We start from the raw sequence: 19,030 nt of genomic DNA, 5'->3' as shown, positions 1-19,030 counted from the left end.
TTCATAGTAGGGCTGAATACATTGGATACTTTTTCTTCCATTCTTGAGTTACTTTGCTAAGAAGAATATGTTCTAGAGCGGCATCTGTGGCTCAAAGGAGTAGGGTGCTGGCCCCATATACTGGAGGTGGTGGGTTCAAACCTGGCCACAGCCAAAAAATAAAACCTGAAAAAAAAAAAGAAGAATATGTTCTAGCTCCATCCATGTAAACATGTAAGAGGTAAAGTCTCCATCTTTCTTTAGGCTGCATAATATTCCATGGTGTACATATACCACAATTTATTAATCCATTTGTGGGTCGATGAGCACTTGGGCTTCTTCCATGACTTCGCAATTATGAATTGGGCTGCAATAAACATTCTGGTACAAGTACCTTTGTCTTTTTTTTTTTTTTTTTTTTTGAGACAGGTTTACTTTGTTGCCCTTGGTAGAGTGCCATAGCCTCGCAGCTCATAGCAACCTCAAATTCTTGGGCTCAAGCAATTCTCTTGTCTCAACTTCCCAAGTAGCTGGGACCACAGGCACCCACTGGAATGCCTGACTATTTTTAGAGAGGAGGTCTCGATCCAGCTCAAGCTGGTCTAGAACTCATGAGCTCAGGCAATCCACTTGCCTCAGCCTCCCAGAGTGCTAGGATTACATCCTTCTGAGTCTTAACCTTTTATCTGCCAATCTCTTATGAGTTTAGTAGGAATTAGTTCACAGAACCTTTAGTTCCCCCGTGGTAAATTATTCAGAGTGAATTCCTAACCCTGCTAAACAGAGGACCAGCGCTTTAATAGTGAGCATATCAAGTTAGATTTCTCTCTGTGTTAGTTTGGGTCCTTGATGAGATGTGCAGGAGATTTTGAGGGAAGATGGGGGAAGTGGAAGAGTCTGGGAAAGCTATCAGACTTTGTAGGTCTAACCTCTGGAGAAGAAGGGGAAGGGAAGAAGATTGGGTAGGAAGTCTTGTGGTACAGTGCTAAGAGTCAGTAGGACCAAGGTGAGTCCCCTGTTAGAAGAGTCCTGCCAGGTTTCCTTGGTAAGCAGGAGTTATAAATATTAATGTTGGCCTCCATCTCAGCCATTGTGGCTGCTCTGCTCATGTGCCCATATGCCAGTTCTGATAGCCAGTGACAAAGGACCATGCACTTGACTGGGTCATTTTGTCTGGTTTCTATATATAGGAGCTCCAACAGTTAAATTCACAAAGTCATCCTAGAAAAAGTGCTACATACCTCATTGCTAAATATTACTATGGTCACCTTTGAGGTATTCCCCTTGGCCATATGGTAACTGTAGTGATTTTAAGCAAGGAGATATGCAGCACTTTTTCTAGGACAAATTGTGAGACCTTGTATGGCAAAGAACTAGATTACACAATTGTGGGAGCTGGTTTAGGTAGCCTGAAATTCCTGGGATAAGAGCTGACACAGGTAGAAATTTCTGCTTCAGGGAAACCTCAGTTTTGCTCTTAAGGCTTTCAACTGATTGGATTTGGGCCACCCACATTTTCGAGGGTAATTATTGCTTAACTGGTTATAGATGTTAACCATATGTACAAAATACAGGGTGGCCATAAGTTCATGTGCAAAAATTGCACACGAACTTTATGGCCACCCTGTATAGTAGGCTAAGCTGAATTGATACAACACTATTCATGACAATTTACTATCTTGTCCACTGTGAGGGGTATTTTCAGAGGTTTCTGCTTGGCTTTTCTCATTGTGATAGCTCTTACTCAATAGGCCATGTGGGGGTTACTGCTAAATACCAACTCAGCTCCAACTACATACTTGGGGCTAGAAAATAGCCACTGGATGGGTGAGCGGGGCTACTGTGAGCCCTGTTTTAGCCAACACTTTAGTTACTACTCAACCTTTACATGGGGCCATAATCATGTTTCTCGTCTCCAGGTATCAGTCAACTTAAACATGGAGTCCAGTATTTCTCTAAATGTCTGGGCCCCAGTGTATGTACACCCATGTAAATAGCTGTAGGTCCCTTTGGCCAAGTACTGGATGAATCATCACTTACTTGGCATTGTCCTTCTGAGGGACTCAGCCACTTCTTTCCAGACTTGAAAATAGGCTGAAGTCTGGGAACTGAGCAAGGCAGTAGAACTTTTTATTGGGTGAACCTGCCTCAACCTTGTCTTCTTCTTCTTCTTCTTCTTCTTCTTCTTCTTCTTCTCCTCCTCCTCCTCCTTTCACCCTAAGTACAGTGCTATGGCATCATGGCGAGCTCAAACTCTTGGGCTGGAGCAGTCCTCTTGCCTCAGTCTCCCCAGTAGCTGGGACTGCAGGCATTTGCCACTATGCCTGGCTAGTTTTTCTTTTAATTTTTTAAATTGAATTTTTAATTAAAATCATAACTGTATACATTTATGGGGTATAATGTGATGATTTTATATACAATGTGGAATGCTCAAATCAAGCTGATTAACATAACCATCTCACTTTTTGTGGTAAGACATTTAAAATTTACTCTTATTTTTTTTTCTTAAGCTGTTTTTATTGCACTCAAGGTATTAGGACAAGTACAAAATAATCTTGTAATTAAGATACTGTATCAGTCAAAAAAAGTTACTACTGTATGAAAAGATTTACAAATGACTTAATATACAAGCTGTGACAGAACAATTTCAGAGGGGGTTGCTTTTTTTTTTTTAGAAATGCAAAATTTTTTAACAAAACAGGGCAAATAAAATATTGTTCTAAATGTGCATAACCATGAAAACGTTAAAGAAAAGCAGTCTTAGCACTATTAGCATAACAGACTCCATTGCTTCTATGTAACAGCCTTTGCCAGCACATGCCTACTCCCTTTCCTAGCTTTAAAAATGGTTTCCTCGGGCGGCGCCTGTGGCTCAAGGAGTAGGGCGCAGGTCCCATATGCCAGAGGTGGTGGGTTCAAACCCAGCCCCGGCCAAAAAAAAAAAAAAAAAAAAGAAATGGTTTCCTCTAAGGAATACTAGTACAGCATAACCCTTAAGTAATTTAAAGTTACAACCTAGAGAAATGAACACTTTGTCAATCTAGTAACGGTGGCAACCATTCTTCACATGCACTTCTCATAGAATAAATCCCTTTGGCTGGCAGGATAAGGTTTATGCTATAGAACCTTCTTTCCCACAGCCACAAATCCCTTTCTATGATATTTCTCTGCTCCCCATGTCCCCCACCCCCACCCCAGCCCTGACACCAGCATTCATTTTTTCCACCCCAAAAGTGCAGTTCATGGTAACCTTTCTAGAAAATGAGTGGCCTGGCATAACACTTTGTAAAAGCCCCTCTGAACACCAGAGGTGATGAAAATGAAGTGTGTTCTTGGATTTTTTTTTTTTTTTTTTTTTGGTAAGCCTTCAAAAAGGTGTGCTCTGAATGTTTGAACTTTTATTTTGTGTGTGTGTGGCCACTTTTTATTTCATTAGGAAACCCTGGAGAGAACAGCTCCATGTTCTCCAAATTGAGGGTGAGAAAAGGGAAAGAGAAGCAAGCTGTTGCCCCCACTTTGGCTTAGCTCCTCAGCCCTCTTACTGGCTCTGGTTCTTTCATAGGAACTGTTATAGTTATTGCTTCCACAACGCTGTTACACAGAATGGTCCACAAAGGCTGTGGACTTGGTCACAGTCCACCTACAACAACTCCTCTGATCTGAAAAACAAACCAGCCTCAGAACTCTTATCCAGAAGAAAAATCTTCAGCCCTCAAGGTCAATGAAATCTCTTTAGTGCAGTTTAGGGTAAATGCTTAAGATTTGGCATATAGTAAATGATTATTGGCACAATGTCCTCCAGTTTCATGTATAAATATTGACATGTACGCGGCCAGGGCCCTGGGTGGATCAGCCAATCTGCACCATCTTGATGTCAGCGATAATCCTGTCTCTTCCCTTTGCACACTGGAGAGAGAGCTGCGTCATCCTGTTCTCCAAGGCCTGGCCCTCCCGGGAAGTGCTGCTTTGGCTCTTATTGCTGCCACCACTGCCAGTGCCATTGCTGAGACCCCGGTTGTTGTTGGTTTTGTCACTTGTTTTATTCTCTGCCTCTTCTGCCCTATCTCCTCGTTCTACCTCACATTCAGGGGAGGAGGCCCCACTGCATTCACTTCCAGAGCCCAACACTGGGAATATCATCCCAAACTCTGAGAGGGACACAGGGCTGGGCAGATCCAGGCTGCCAGGCCGCACCACAACAGGAAACTGGTCAGGCATCTCAGACGGGCTCGTTGGTCTTGAACTGAAGCTGGACACCGACTGGGTTTCTGAGTCATCTTCAGACACAAAGTTGCTACAGTTGTCATCTTCAAAGGCCTCGGAAGTCACAGAAATGGTATCCGGCTCCGGCTTGCTCCCTGACAGGTCCTCCACAGACGTGCTGCTGCCCAAGGCCCCATGGCACTGGAGCGCCGCCGCTCGAGGATCTGGTCCGAAATCATCTCCAGGTTCTTCAGGGCAGTCTTGTACTCCCCTTTTGCCAGAGTCAGTTTGGCCTGCAGGTCGTCCACGGTCTTCTTCAGTTGCTTAAGCTGCACTTGAGTTCAAAATAAGGCTTGGACTTGTTGATGGCTCTCTTGAGTTTCTTCTCCAGCTGTCGCATGCGGCCCATGGCGGCATTGTACCTGGCCGCTGTCTCCTTGTGCACCACCTCACTCCTTGTCTTGGTCTGCTCCACCTCCATGACCCTCTGAGTGGCGTGATTCAGCATTTCCTGCCAGGCGGAGTCAAAATGCCGCTTGTCATCCTCCAGGAGCCGCTGCTCGGCCAGGGAAATGGTTTCCTTGGCAGCACGGAGCACCTCTGTGGCCCTGTGGAAGTCCTGAGTGGCTTTCTGAGCTTCCAGTTGAGCCTGCCTCTCCACCCTCCGAGCCTCCCAGTAGGGCTTCGAGTCTTCCACAGCTTTGCCAATTTTTTTCACCAGTTCATCCAGCTTCACCGTTGCTTCCACCAGAACAGAGCGGAACTTCTGACGAGCATCCTTTATGAGACAGTGCGTTGAGCAGTACCATCCAGAACTTCCTGCCGTGGTGAAAACATCCTGTGACCCACACTGCCCCACATGGCAGCCACCAGCCACACGTGGCTACTGAACGCTCAATTTACTCTTATTTTGAAATGCACCCTTGTATTGGGCATCTTAGGTGAGATGCCACCAAATGCTCTCCCTCCTCCCACCAATCACCCTCCTCCCTCCTCCCCTCTCCCTCCTCTCCTCTCTCCCTTGATAGATTATATTTGTGTTTTATCCTCTGTATGAGTATGTAAGCATTTATATATTGGTTTCATAACAGTATTGACTACATTGGATACTTTTTTTTTCATTCTTGAGATGCTTTCCTAAGAAGAATGTGTCCCAGGTAAGCGTAAAAGATGTAAAGTCTCATGCTCACTTTGGCAGCACATATACTAAAAAAGATGTAAAGTCTCCATCTTTTTTATGGCTGAATAGTATTTCATGGTAACATATACTGCAATTTGTTCATTCATGGGTTGATGGGCACTTGGGTTGCTTCCATGATCTGACAATTACAAATTGAGCTTCAATAAACATTGTGGTGCAAATGTCTTTGTGATAAAAAGATTTTTGTCCTTCTGGGGAGATACCTAGTAATGGAATTGCAAGATCAAAGGGAAGGTCAACTTTTAGTTCTCTGAGGATTCTCCATACTTCCTTCCATAAAGGTTGTATTAGTTTGCAGTCCCACCACCAGTGTAGAAGTGTTTCCTTCTCTTTACATCCATGCCAGCGTCTTCAGCTTTGGGATTTTTTTTGATGTGGGCTAATCTTTTTTTTAAGTCTTAAGAAAAAAAAATTATTTTATTTAATTTTATAAAATTTTAAGGAAATTTACTTCAGGTTAATGTGAGGGTCCAAGAAATCAGATCAACATATTTGATTTTGTTAGGTAGAGTTTGTCATGTGGTTATGTCCCACACACAAAAGGTGTACCAACCCCCCACCTAGTTGCCATTCAGTGAGAGCACCCCAACCTCCTCCCTCAATACTCCTTCCCCCCAGCTTGAATTGAAATGAGTTTTTCTCCTATTTGGGTGGATTGTCTACTGGCTTCATATTAGTATTGAGTACATTGGATATTTTCTTTTCCATTCTTGTGATACTTAATTGAGAAGAATGTATGTGAACTCTATCCAGGATATTACAAAAGATGTGAAGTCACCATCTTCTTATGGCTGAATAGTATTCCATACTGTGCATGTACCATAATTTGTAATTCATTCCTGAGTTGATGGGCATTTAGGTTGTTTCCACATCCTGGTGATTATAAATTGAGCTGCAATAAACAATCTAGTGCAAATGTCCTTATGGTAAATTTTTTTTTTCTTCTGGGTAGATGCCTAGTAGTGGGATTGTCGGGTCAAATGGGAGATCTAATTTGAGAGCTTGGAGGATTCTCCATATTTCTTTCCAAAGAGGCTGTATAAGTTTGCAGTCCCACCAACAGTGTAAAAGTATTCCCCTTTCTTCACATCCACGCCAGCATCTGCAGCTTTGGGACTTTGTGATGTGGGCTAATCTCACTGGGGTTAGGTGCTATCTCAGGGTAGTTTTGATTTGCATTTCTCTGATGAGCATTTTTTCATATGTTTGTTGGCAATTCGTCTATCATCTTCAGAGAAGTTTTGGTTCATGTCTCTTGCCCACAAAGAAATGGAATTGTTCTTACTGAGTAATTTGAGTTCTCTGTAGAGTCTAGTTATCAGACCTTTGTCAGAATCATAACATGCAAATATCTTCTCCCATTCTGAAGACTGCTTTAGTTGTAGTGCTGTTAGCTGTGCAGAAGATTTTTAGCTTAATCAAATCCCAACTTTATTTTTTTATTTTTTGGTGTTGCTACAATTGCTGGGGAGCAGGTGTCTTCCTCATAAAATGTTTTCCCAGGCCAATATCTTCAAGCATTTTACTTGCACTCTCTTCTAGAGAGTTTTATAGTTTCATGTCTTAAATTTAAATGTTTTATCCAGTGAGAATCCATTTTTGTTAGTGGCAAGAGGTGTGGGTACAGTTTCAGTCTTAGTTTTTTTTGTTTTTTTTTGTTTGTTTGTTTGTTTGTTTTAGTAGAGACTCTTTCTGAGCTTGTAGATAATAAGAAATACCCATATTGACTGCCTGTATTGCTCCTAATGATACCATGTTCCAATAACCATCCCCACAACTTCCTAAAAGTAAAGCCCCCTTGGCTGTCCTTCAGACCTTGTGGTGTTTGCAGTCTCCTGCCTTCTGGAGGTTCCGCATCTCTACCTGGTCTCTGTTACTCTGGGGGTCCCATTGCCCCCCTGGGTGTTGATGAGCCCAGCTCTGTGATGATCTCTCTTATTGTCAGCCCTGCTCTGCAGAGGTGGCCACCTCCAAACTGAGTGATGCTGGTGCCCCTCTCACCAGCGCCTTCCTTGTGATGACCTTGGTGCATGGGTGTCTTTGGGCCCCACGGCGGAATGCTGTCTTCTGGTGGGGTTTTCAACCACTGGTCATCTGTACACTCCATCATGCCCACTCCCCTTCATTTCCTTACTCTGCCATTTGCTGAGTCAGCATTGGCCATCCTTCCCAGGGAATTAAATCTAAATCCTGTAGCCTGAGAAAGTGCTTCCAAGTCTATGAATTCTCGCTTTTCCTGATTTCTTGCTTTACACCCTCAAAATACAAACCCAATGCTACCTCTGTGCCTTTCAGTACATGCCAGCTAACTTTTGCAGCTCTTTGATGTGTGATCCCTTCTCCTTTATTAGGCCCAACATTTCCTCAGCCGGGTATACTGGGATTAAACCCTAGTTATTAGTTTAACGAAGAGAGGGAGAACTGGGGATAGATCCTGTGAAGGCGGGCACTGGTTGCCTACTGTGCTTAGCTTCTGTGGCATCTTCCAGTAGAGAGCAAGTGCTAGCTTCTACGAGGTGAGAGTGGACCCTATCTGCAACCTAACAGTGTCTGCAGATCCAGCACGCTCAGGGCCACCTAGTCAGAGTTCCTACCCTTTGTTTCAGAGTCTTTCCAAACTCATGAAGTCACAGGGCCCCGACTGTAGCAAACAGACCCGTGGTGTAATTGATATCAATTGTTTCATTTTCCGGGAGTTCTGCAACTTGATCACATCTTCTCTTTCATCCAGCTGTGTCTGCTCCTCCACTGCAGGAGGGAAAGACCTCTTTATAAGCTCTACAGAAGCCCTCTGGCTCTTTCACAGTCTTTGTCCACTTATTGACTGAGAATTCACCCGTATTAATGAGAAGTCACCTGTTTCTCATTACCCTGCTATAGGGCATCAAGACAACTTAAAAGTCTTAAGTTATCCAGCTGTCTCTACTGTCTTTGCAGGACTTATTTCACCTAGATTTTTTTTAAAGTCAGAGTCAGCACAGCTGTAAGGCCATTCTCCCAGTTTTCCAGGTCATCTCCTCAGAATGCAGTTGGACTGACACCCTGTGACTGGGACTATTGATGCCCTCAGGACAGTGTCTGTTTTACTCAACAGGCAATGAGTGAAGTGGCTCACAATTGCTTGTTTGGACCACTGCAGGTACCACTTGTGCTAATTTTGGTTCTCTGAGAGGCAGGTGGCAAGATAGGATTAGAAATATGAGAAATTTGGGCGGCACCTGTGGCTCAGTCGGTAAGGCGCCGGCCCCATAGGCAAGATGGGATTAGAAATATGAGAAATTTATTAGGGAAAATACCTGTAGGGGAAAATGAGGAGGGAGCCAGAGGAATCAAGGAGAGCCCAGGTGCACATCAAAGGAGTGACAGGGTGGAAAGGAGGGAAGGGAGAGAAGGGAGAAAAGAAGGAATGGTACAAAAAGTCTTAGACTATGGGGCACCATTCTCAAGATATTTTTATTTTGCTTCATTGTAAATTGACAAATTATAATTGTATATATGGGGTACAAAATAATATGATTTATGAACATAATATGGAATGATTATATCAAGCTAAATAACACATCTATCACCAGTAGTCCAGTTCTAAGAACCTTTTAGCAAAACAGATGTGTCTGTCATGAAGGGAAGTCCATCATGGGCCCTAAGCACCCCTGCACGTTCATGGTGTCTTAAACCGAAGACTTGATCCATCTCCTAATACCGAGGCACTGCTGCGGATAATCACATAGGCAACAAAGTAGGATAAGGCGGCCACACTGTGACTGCTGTTAACTGTTCACTTCTGGGGGTGAGGAGGGCACTGATTTGTTTGCTGATTGCTCAAAAACCCCTGAGTCCTTAACCCTAGGTTCCTGGGCTGTGATGCATCTCCCTGTATTTGTAGCATTCTTCTGAGCCTGCTGAATTGCCTGTGAGACTTGGGGGAAGGGGAGCTGGAGAAACTACGCTGATGCTTGTGCTGTCTCCTGTGTTGTAACGAACTGTCTTGTTCTAACCCATGAAGTCTCGCTGTCTAGGTTCTACACCTATGAAGCAATGGCAGGTTTAGTCCTTGCCATCGTCTATGAAGTTGGGACTTTCTTGACAGCATCCCAAACCCAAAATCACCTTTTAGGGAAGTCCTATGTCTCATAGAAATGGCCTCCTTTAGAGTCTCTGCCACACCAAGAAGCACACGTGGGGAGTTGGGGCTTGTTGAAAATGCAGTGATAGATGATGGGTTTCAGCCATGTTAGATTTCAGCCACAGCAGCATTGGATTCCGGAGCTCAACAGCTGTGACCATCAGTCAGTCAGTCTCCCTGCAGAGACCTGAGAAGTGCATATACGCCCTGCACTGGGCCCAGCCTAAAAGAACCCACTAGCCATCGGTTTCAGTTAAGCTTTGGGAACAGTGAATGTTTATCCTTTCATGGGTTCACTTCAGAGAGGACAGTTGGAATTCACTGGTGGACAAATTCCCAGTGATCTGAAACCTAAACAGCTACATTGAATGAAGAATGCTTTTTAGTTCTTGGAGCATCAATAGTCTTTTGATGTGGCCTACACCTGATTCTGTCTTTTTTTGCCTCTAATCTATTTGGGCATGTACCTGTGTTTGCAGTTTATGGACTCATGAATCCTAAACTGGAATAATCCTTATCTGGTATAGGCCATTCCTTCTATAAACATATTTTGAAGCTCTTTGAAAGGAATAACCTGGTCATTGTCTAAATGGTCTTCTAGTCAAGTGTAAAGTGCGCTGTGCTGTTCTATCATGGCCAAAGAATAAAGCCAAACATTTGCTTGTGTTTTTTATTTGAAAATGTAAGCTTAGAAGATATGATTTGGGGTGTTATTATTTTCTCAGTGAAGGATTTAACCTAGACATCTTCCTTTACTAAATAAGTGGCCCTGATTTCTGCTAGAGTTACTAGAAACTGCATCATAAAATAGATTATAAGAACAGGTCATATTTTTCAACAGGAAATAATGAACAATTACATTGTGACAAACATTTAGTATTCTATAAATTATATATGACCAATAGTACGTCACCAAAGATACAGTGGTCCCTGGGTGAATAATTAAAAATACTGACTTAGCACAATAACTAAGAAAATGCCAGGAAGGCTATGTTAACCAGTGTGATGAAAATGTGTCAAACGGTCTATGAAACCAGGGTATGGTGCCCCATGATCACATTAATGTACACAGCTATGATTTAATAAAATAAATAAATAAATGAATAAATATACTGAAATTATGTACCAGGTCCTATATACGGGCAAAACTATATGACATGTGAATTATGTTACTCTTAGAGTATATTTTGTCACAGTTATTTAGTGGTTGAAATTATATATTTAAGCTTAAACTAATATGCTCTCTATAATGAACATCAGTCAAAATTTGGTTACTTTTTTTTTTTTCAATAATTTCATTTATTTTTTTTTATTTTTTTTTTTTTGCAATTTTTTTTTTTTTTATTGTTGGGGATTCGTTGAGGGTACAATAAGCCAGTTACACTGATTGCAATTGTTAGGTAAAGTCCCTCTTGCAATCATGTCTTGCCCCCATAAAGTGTGACACACACCAAGGCCCCACCCCCCTCCCTCCATCCCTCTTTCTGCTTCCCCCCCCCATAAACTTAATTGTCATTAATTGTCCTCATATCAAGATTGAGTACATAGGATTCATGCTTCTCCATTCTTGTGATGCTTTACTAAGAATAATGTCTTCCACGTCCATCCAGGTTAATACGAAGGATGTAAAGTCTCCATTTTTTTTAATGGCTGAATAGTATTCCATGGTATACATATACCACAGCTTGTTAATCCACTCCTGGGTTGGTGGGCATTTAGGCTGTTTCCACATTTTAGCGATTGTAAATTGAGCTGCAATAAACAGTCTAGTACAAGTGTCCTTATGATAAAAGGATTTCTTTCCTTCTGGGTAGATGCCCAGTAATGGGATTGCAGGATCAAATGGGAGGTCTAGCTTGAGTGCTTTGAGGTTTCTCCATACTTCCTTCCAGAAAGGTTGTACTAGTTTGCAGTCCCACCAGCAGTGTAAAAGTGTTCCCTTCTCTCCACATCCACGCCAGCATCTGCAGTTTTGAGATTTTGTGATGTGGGCCATTCTCACTGGGGTTAGATGATATCTCAGGGTTGTTTTGATTTGCATTTCTCTAATATATAGAGATGATGAACATTTTTCATGTGTTTGTTAGCCATTTGTCTGTCGTCTTTAGAGAAAGTTCTATTCATGTCTCTTGCCCATTGATATATGGGATTGTTGGCTTTTTTCATGTGGATTAATTTGAGTTCTCTATAGATCCTAGTTATCAAGCTTTTGTCTGATTGAAAATATGCAAATATCTTTCCCATTGTGTAGGTTGTCTCTTTGCTTTGGTTATTGTCTCCTTAGCTGTACAGAAGCTTTTCAGTTTAATGAAGTCCCATTTGTTTATTTTTGTTGTTGTTGCAATTGCCATGGCAGTCTTCTTCATGAAGTCTTTCCCCAGGCCAATATCTTCCAGTGTTTTTCTATGCTTTCTTGGAGGATTTTTATTGTTTCATGCCTTAAATTTAAGTCCTTTATCCATCTTGAATCAATTTTTGTGAGTGGGGAAAGGTGTGGGTCCAGTTTCAGTCTTTTACATGTAGACATCCAGTTCTCCCAACACCATTTATTGAATAGGGAGTCTTTCCCCCAAGGTAAGTTCTTGTTTGGTTTATCGAAGATTAGGTGGTTGTAAGATGTTAGTTTCATTTCTTGGTTTTCAATTCGATTCCAAGTGTCTATGTCTCTGTTTTTGTGCCAGTACCATGCTGTCTTGAGCACTATGGCTTTGTAGTACAGACTAAAATCTGGTATGCTGATGCCCCCAGCTTTATTTTTATTACTAAGAACTGCCTTAGCTATACGGGGTTTTTTCCGGTTCCATACAAAACGCAGAATCATTTTTTTCAAATCTCGAAAGTACGATGTAGGTACTTTGATAGGAATGGCATTGAATAGGTAGATTGCTTTGGGAAGTATAGACATTTTAACAATGTTGATTCTTCCCATCCATGAGCATGGTATGTTCTTCCATTTGTTAATATCCTCTGCTATTTCCTTTCTGAGGATTTCATAGTTTTCTTTATAGAGGTCCTTCACCTCCTTCGTTAGGTATATTCCTAGGTATTTCATTTTCTTTGAAACTATGGTGAAGGGAGTTGTGTCCTTAATTATCTTCTCATCTTGACTGTTATTGGTGTATACAAAGGCTACTGACTTGTGGACATTGATTTTATATCCTGAAACATTACTGTATTTTTTGATGACTTCTAGGAGTCTTGTGGTTGTGTCTTTGGGGTTCTCTAAGTATAAGATCACGTCGTCAGCAAAGAGGGAGAGTTTGACCTCCTCTGCTCCCATTTGGATTCCCTTTATTTCCTTGTCTTAATTGTATTGGCTAGAACTTCCAGCACTATGTTGAATAGTAAAGGTGACAGAGGACAACCTTGTCTGGTTCCAGTTCTAAGAGGAAAAGCTTTCAGTTTTACTCCATTCAGTAAAATATTGGCTGTGGGTTTGTCTAAGATAGCTTCAATCAGTTTTAGAAATGTGCCACCTATGCCTATACTCTTCAGTGTTCTAATTAGAAAAGGATGCTGGATTTTATCAAATGCTTTTTCTGCATCTATTGAGAGGATCATGTGATCTTTATTTTTGCCTCTGTTAATATGGTGGATAACGTTTATGGACTTGCGTATGTTAAACCAGCCTTGCATCCCTGGGATGAAGCCTACTTGATCATGATGAATGACTTTTTTGATGATAAGCTGTAATCTATTGGCTAGGATTTTGTTGAGAATTTTTCCATCTATATTCATGAGTGAGATTGGTCTGAAATTCTCCTTTTTGTTTGGGTCTTTTCCTGGTTTTGGTATCAGGGTGATGTTTGCTTCATAGAATGTGTTGGGGAAGATTCCTTCTTCCTCAGTTTTTTGGAATAATTTCTGCAGTACAGGAATAAGCTCTTCCTTGAAGGTTTGATAGAATTCTGGAGTGAAGCCATCTGGACCAGGGCATTTTTTAGTTGGAAGCTTTTTTATTGTTTCTTTGATCTCAGTGCTTGAAATTGGTCTGTTCAGGAGCTCTATTTCTTCCTGGCTAAGTCTAGGGAGAGGGTGTGATTCCAAATATTGATCCATTTCCTTCACATTGTCAAATTTCTGGGCATAGAGTTTCTGGTAGTATTCAGAGATGATCTCTTGTATCTCTGTGGGATCAGTTGTTATTTCCCCTTTATCGTTTCTGATTGAGGTTACTAGAGATTTTACTTTTCTATTTCTAGTTAGTCTGGCCAATGGTTTATCTATTTTATTTATTTTTTCAAAAAACCAACTCCTTGTTTCATTAATTTTCTGAATGATTCTTTTGTTTTCAATTTCATTGATCTCTGATTTGATTTTGGATATTTCTTTTCTTCTACTGAGTTTAGGCTTAGATTGTTCTTCTTTTTCCAATTCCATAAGATCTCTTGTGAGATTGTTGATGTGCTCTCTTTCTGTTTTTCGAATGTAGGCATCTAAAGCGATGAATTTTCCTCTCAAAACTGCTTTTGCAGTATCCCACAGGTTTTGGTAGCTTGTGTCTTCATTGTTGTTATGCTCAAGGAAGTTAATGATTTCCTGTTTTATTTCTTCCTGCACCCATCTGTTATTCAACAGAAGATTGTTTAATTTCCATGCCTTTGGGTGGGGTCGAGCATTTTTGTTAGAGTTGAGTTCCACCTTTAGTGCCTTATGGTCTGAAAAGATACAAGGTAAAATTTCAATTCTTTTGATTCTGTTGATATTTGTTTTGTGTCCCAGGATATGATCAATTTGGGAGAATGTTCCATGGGGTGATGAGAAGAATGTATATTCTTTATCTTTGGGGTGGAGTGTTCTATATGCATCTATCAAGCACAGTTGTTCTAGGGTCTCATTTAAATCTCTTATATCTTTGTTTAATTTCTGTTTAGAGGATCTGTCCAACTCTATAAGAGGAGTGTTAAAGTCCCCTGTTATGAAGGTATTATCAGATATCATATTGCTCAGACTGAGTAAGGTCTGCTTCAAGAATCTGGGAGCGTTTAAATTGGGTGCATAAATATTTAGAATTGAAATGTCTTCTTGTTGTAGTTTTCCCTTGACCAATATAAAGTGACCATCTTTGTCTTTTTTGACTTTAGTTGCTTTAAATCCACATGTATCTGAAAATAAGATTGCAACTCCTCTTTTCTTCTGAATTCCATTTGCCTGAAAAATTGTCTTCCAACCCTTGACTTGGAGCTTTGTCTTTTGAAGCCAGGTGTGTTTCTTGCAGACAGCAAATGGATGGCTTGTGTTTTTTAATCCAGTCAGCCAATCTATATCTCTTCAGTGGGGAATTCAAGCCATTAACATTTATTGAGATAATTGATAAGTGTGGTAGTATTCTATTCGTCTTATTTGGTGAGAGTCCATTGCTTAGTAAAATTTGGTTACTTTTTGCTAGCTTAGAATTTAGAATACTTTGGGGACAATTGAGGATGACCTAGCCTCTTTAATGAAGCTGTTCAAAGAAGTCTGAATAAATGCTTTTTTCTCATGCCTGGTGAGAAGCTGAGACATTTGACGTCATTCCATTCACCTTAGGTTAGGATTAGCATTTCCTTAAGAAATGATGTTGGTGATGATTATGATGTTTCTTTAAGAGGAAGGTGTGATTAACAAGCAGCTATCAAAACAGAAAAAAACTTCATGATTATTAATTTAAATCCTAAAGTTTATTGGATGTTTATTCTTACACCACATGACTGTTAAATGATAAAGTGTACTGTGTGATTGTTACCGGAGTGTACATCTTACTTTGTATGAAGTTGTCACTTATAGGTACATTTCTATGTGTCTATGTTGTCAATATCCTGTCATTTTCAGTGAATGCATAGCAGCATTTTTCAACCGTTTTTATCTTACTTCACACTTGAACCTATAGTTAGACTTCCATGGCACACTTAAATTATGTTGATGAAAAAAAGAGAGAAAAAAGAATATACTTACTGTGCTTTGAACTTCTTTTGAGAATAACTTAATTAATGATCTTTCAATATTTTCAAAGCAAACCTAAGATCCTCTCACAGCACACCAGTTGAAAATCACTGCATAGCATTCTTTCCCCTAATACCCTACACCAGTCTCCCACTTGAATTATTTTAGTTTTTATTGTAATTAATAGTACTGCTATGAATATCTTTATACTGAGTGATTTACTTTTCTTTTCTTTCTTTTTTTTTTTTGCAGTTTTTGGCCAGGGCCGGTTTTGAACCCACCACCTCCGGCATATGGGAACGGCACCCTACTCCTTTGAGCCACAGGTGCTGCCATTTTTTCCTTTTCTTTAAGGTTTTTTTTGTACTATATTTCTCAAAGTGGAGTTACCAAGCCCATAAATATAGATAGAACCAAATTTTGTCTTATTGTCAGTGCTTTTCAGAAAGTTCAGATTTGTAGAACCATCATCACTATAGAGTTCAAGTATAATTCCCCACATTCAGGACAACCCTGATTTGAACATCTTACTATTTCTTTTCTTCTCAGAAAGATGCATTGGGATACCTTTAGATTATTGTAATTTGCATTTTTTCACACAGGTGAGGCTGTTTATGCATTTTTACTTGTTACACGTTAGTTTTTAAAAAAATATTTAAATGTTTCATTTCCAAGGACAATAGATACCAGGTCAGGCTTTTTTATTTTTTTTATTTTTTGCAGTTTTTGGCTGGGGCTGGGTTTGAACCCGCCACCTCCAGCATATGGGGCCGGCGCCCTATTCTGTTGAGCCACAGGCGCCACCCCCACCCCAGGTCAGGCTTTTTTTTTTTTTTTTTTTTTTTGTAGAGACAGAGTCTCACTTTACCGCCCTCGGTAGAGTGCCATGATGTCATAGGACTCACAGCAACCTCCAGCTCTTGGGCTTCCGCAATTCTCCTGCCTCAGCCTCCCCAGCAGCTGGGACTACAGGCGCCCGCCACAACGCCCGGCTCTATTTTTTTGTTGCAGTTCGGCCAGGGCTGGGTTTGAACCAGCCACCCTCGGTATATGGAGCTGGTGCCCTACTCACTGAGCCACAGGCGCCACCCCAGGTCAGGCATTTTTAATGTACTCTGGCCAGCAGGCTTTGAACAGCTATGGTAAGTACCTTTCCCCCTATTCTGGTGCTCACCTTTTTATATTTATTAGACACAAAGCGATATGAAAATGAAGACTGTTTATTCAAAGCTATAATTGCAAGCATAGAAACAGATCAAAGCAATGCCACCAAGAAATAGTGGCTGTTATATAAGCACAATGGCATTCTCTCCCTCTCCTCCCTGTTTTCTGCCTTTATGAGGGAGGATACTCAATTAGACTTCTTTCTAAAGCCACATGTTGGGCGGCGCCTGTGGCTCAGTGAGTAGGGCGCCGGCCCCATATACCGGAGGAGGCAGGTTCAAACCCGGCCCAAAACTGCAAATAAATAAATAAAGAGACAATTTCACCCCACAGAGGAATCTGATGCCACCCTTACTTAAAAAAAAAAAAAATTAAATAAAGTCACATGTTAGTATACTCGTCATCCCCACAAACTATCTTGGGAAGGTACTTGATCCATTAGTAACAGAGATTGCTTCTGGCAAAGAGAACCAGGTAACAATTTGGGGAGGAGGGTGATGGGCAGAGAGAGGCTTACTTTTCACTGTGTCTTTTGTACTTTTTAATTCTGTACTGAGTATATTATTTATTAATAAAAGTGAATTAAAGCCATATGTAAGATCAGTACTTATCATTATTGTGAACCTTTAAAAACTGACTTTAAAGCTTATGCTGCTACCTGTGATAAACTTATATAAGGGTAGGCAGGAATGAATAATTAGATGAAAGCAGCCAAATTTGGGGAGTAGAACTGCCTGCCATTCTATTTAGAGGTTCAGTTAACCCAACATTCACGGACTAGATACAGCATAAAGGAAATTTGCCTAAAAATATTTCCCTGGAGAGTTTTGGATAAGGCTGGGACATGCTGACTTAGCTTCGTGGAAGCTAGAGTATGAGAATAACTAGTTGATTGATCATTTTCCTGCTCAATGAGTGGATAGAGGAGGGCCAGAGTGGAGATTTCAGTATGACAGTGGTGTTTCTGTCTATGGAAACTGTTTCTAGCTGAGCACTGTGTTTGAGGTCAGCTGATGGGTGCAGGTTTTGCTTTGCTCTTTATGATTACTTGACTTTGGTGTTTTAGATGGGGCCTGTCCTTTCTCCATCAGTTGAATTTTGGCAAGTACAGGGGAACAGGTATGACTGAAAAGCATGAGCTCCTCCTGTCCACATCAGTGGTCCATGTGTCTTAGAAGGGCTAAGAGGAGGCCTGGAGGCTTGAGGCCCTCTGAGGAGTCAGATCTCTGAATTGGCTTGCCCTACAGTTTCAGCTACTTGGGAGCCTGGCGCAAGAGGATCACTTGAACCCAAGAGTTTGAAGTTGCTGTGAGCTAAGACGCCATAGCTCTCTACCAAGGGCAATAAAGTGAGACTCTGTCTCAAAAAACAAACAAAAAACACACACAGATTAGCTAATTTACTTTTATCAGACCTACAAAATCTGATAGCTTTCCCAGACTCTTCCACTTCCCCCATCTTCTCTCAAAATCTCCTGCACATCTCATCAAGGACCCAAACTAACACAGAAATCTAACTTAATATGCTCACTATTAAAGCGCTGGTCCTCTGTTTAGCAGGGTTAGGAATTCACTCTGAAGAATTTACCACAGGGTAACTAAAGGTTCTGTGAACTAATTCCTACTAAACTCATAAGAGATTGGCAGATAAAAAGTTAAGACTCAGAAGGATGTAATCCTAGCACTCTGGGAGGCTAAGACAGGTATGGATTGCCTGAGATCAGGAGTTTGAGCCAGATCGAGACCTCGTCTCTAAAAATAGGCGTTGTAGCAGGTGCCTGTAGTCCCAGCTACTTGGGAAGCTGAGACAAGAGAATTGCTGGAGCCCAAGAATTTAAGGGTGCTAAGGACTATGAGGCTATGGCACTCTACCAAGAGCAACAAAGTAAACCTGTCTCAAAAAAAAAAAAAAAAAAACCACAAAGGTACTTGTACCAGAATGTTTATTGCAGCCCAATTCATAATTGCTAAGTCATGGAAGAAGCCCAAGTGCCCATCGATCCACGAATGGATTAATAAATTGTGGCATATGTACAACATGGAATATTATGCAGCCTTAAAGAAAGATGGAGACTTTACCTCTTACATGTTTACATGGATGGAGCTAGAACATATTCTTTTTAGCAAAGTATCTCAAGAATGGAAGAAAAAGTATTCAATGTACTCAGCCCTACTATGAAACCAATTTATAGATTTCTTTTTTTTTTTTTTTGTAGAGACAAGAGTCTCACTTTATGGCCCTCAGTAGAGTGCCATGGCCTCACACAGCTCACAGCAACCTCCAACTCCTGGGCTTAAGCGATTCTCTTGCCTCAGCCTCCCGAGTAGCTGGGACTACAGGCGCCCGCCACAACACACGGCTATTTTTGGTTGCAGTTTGGCCGGGGCCAGGTTTGAACCTGCCACCCTTGGTATATGGGGCTGGCGCCTTACCGACTG

General features: G+C 41.2%; 1 pseudogene across 1 annotated transcript; it reads right to left on the bottom strand.

Moving 5' to 3' along the window:
* Window positions 1-3,303: 3,303 nt before the first annotated feature.
* Window positions 3,304-5,325, bottom strand: LOC128577551 (SH3 domain-binding protein 5-like; annotated as a pseudogene). The gene has a single exon (XR_008377588.1). The product of XR_008377588.1 is annotated as an SH3 domain-binding protein 5-like (transcript).
* Between the last annotated feature and the right edge of the window lie 13,705 nt (window positions 5,326-19,030).

The sequence above is a fragment of the Nycticebus coucang genome, chromosome X (genome assembly GCF_027406575.1).
Source record: "Nycticebus coucang isolate mNycCou1 chromosome X, mNycCou1.pri, whole genome shotgun sequence".
Lineage (NCBI taxonomy): Eukaryota > Metazoa > Chordata > Mammalia > Primates > Lorisidae > Nycticebus > Nycticebus coucang.
This window is presented reverse-complemented; position numbering and strand designations above follow the sequence as displayed.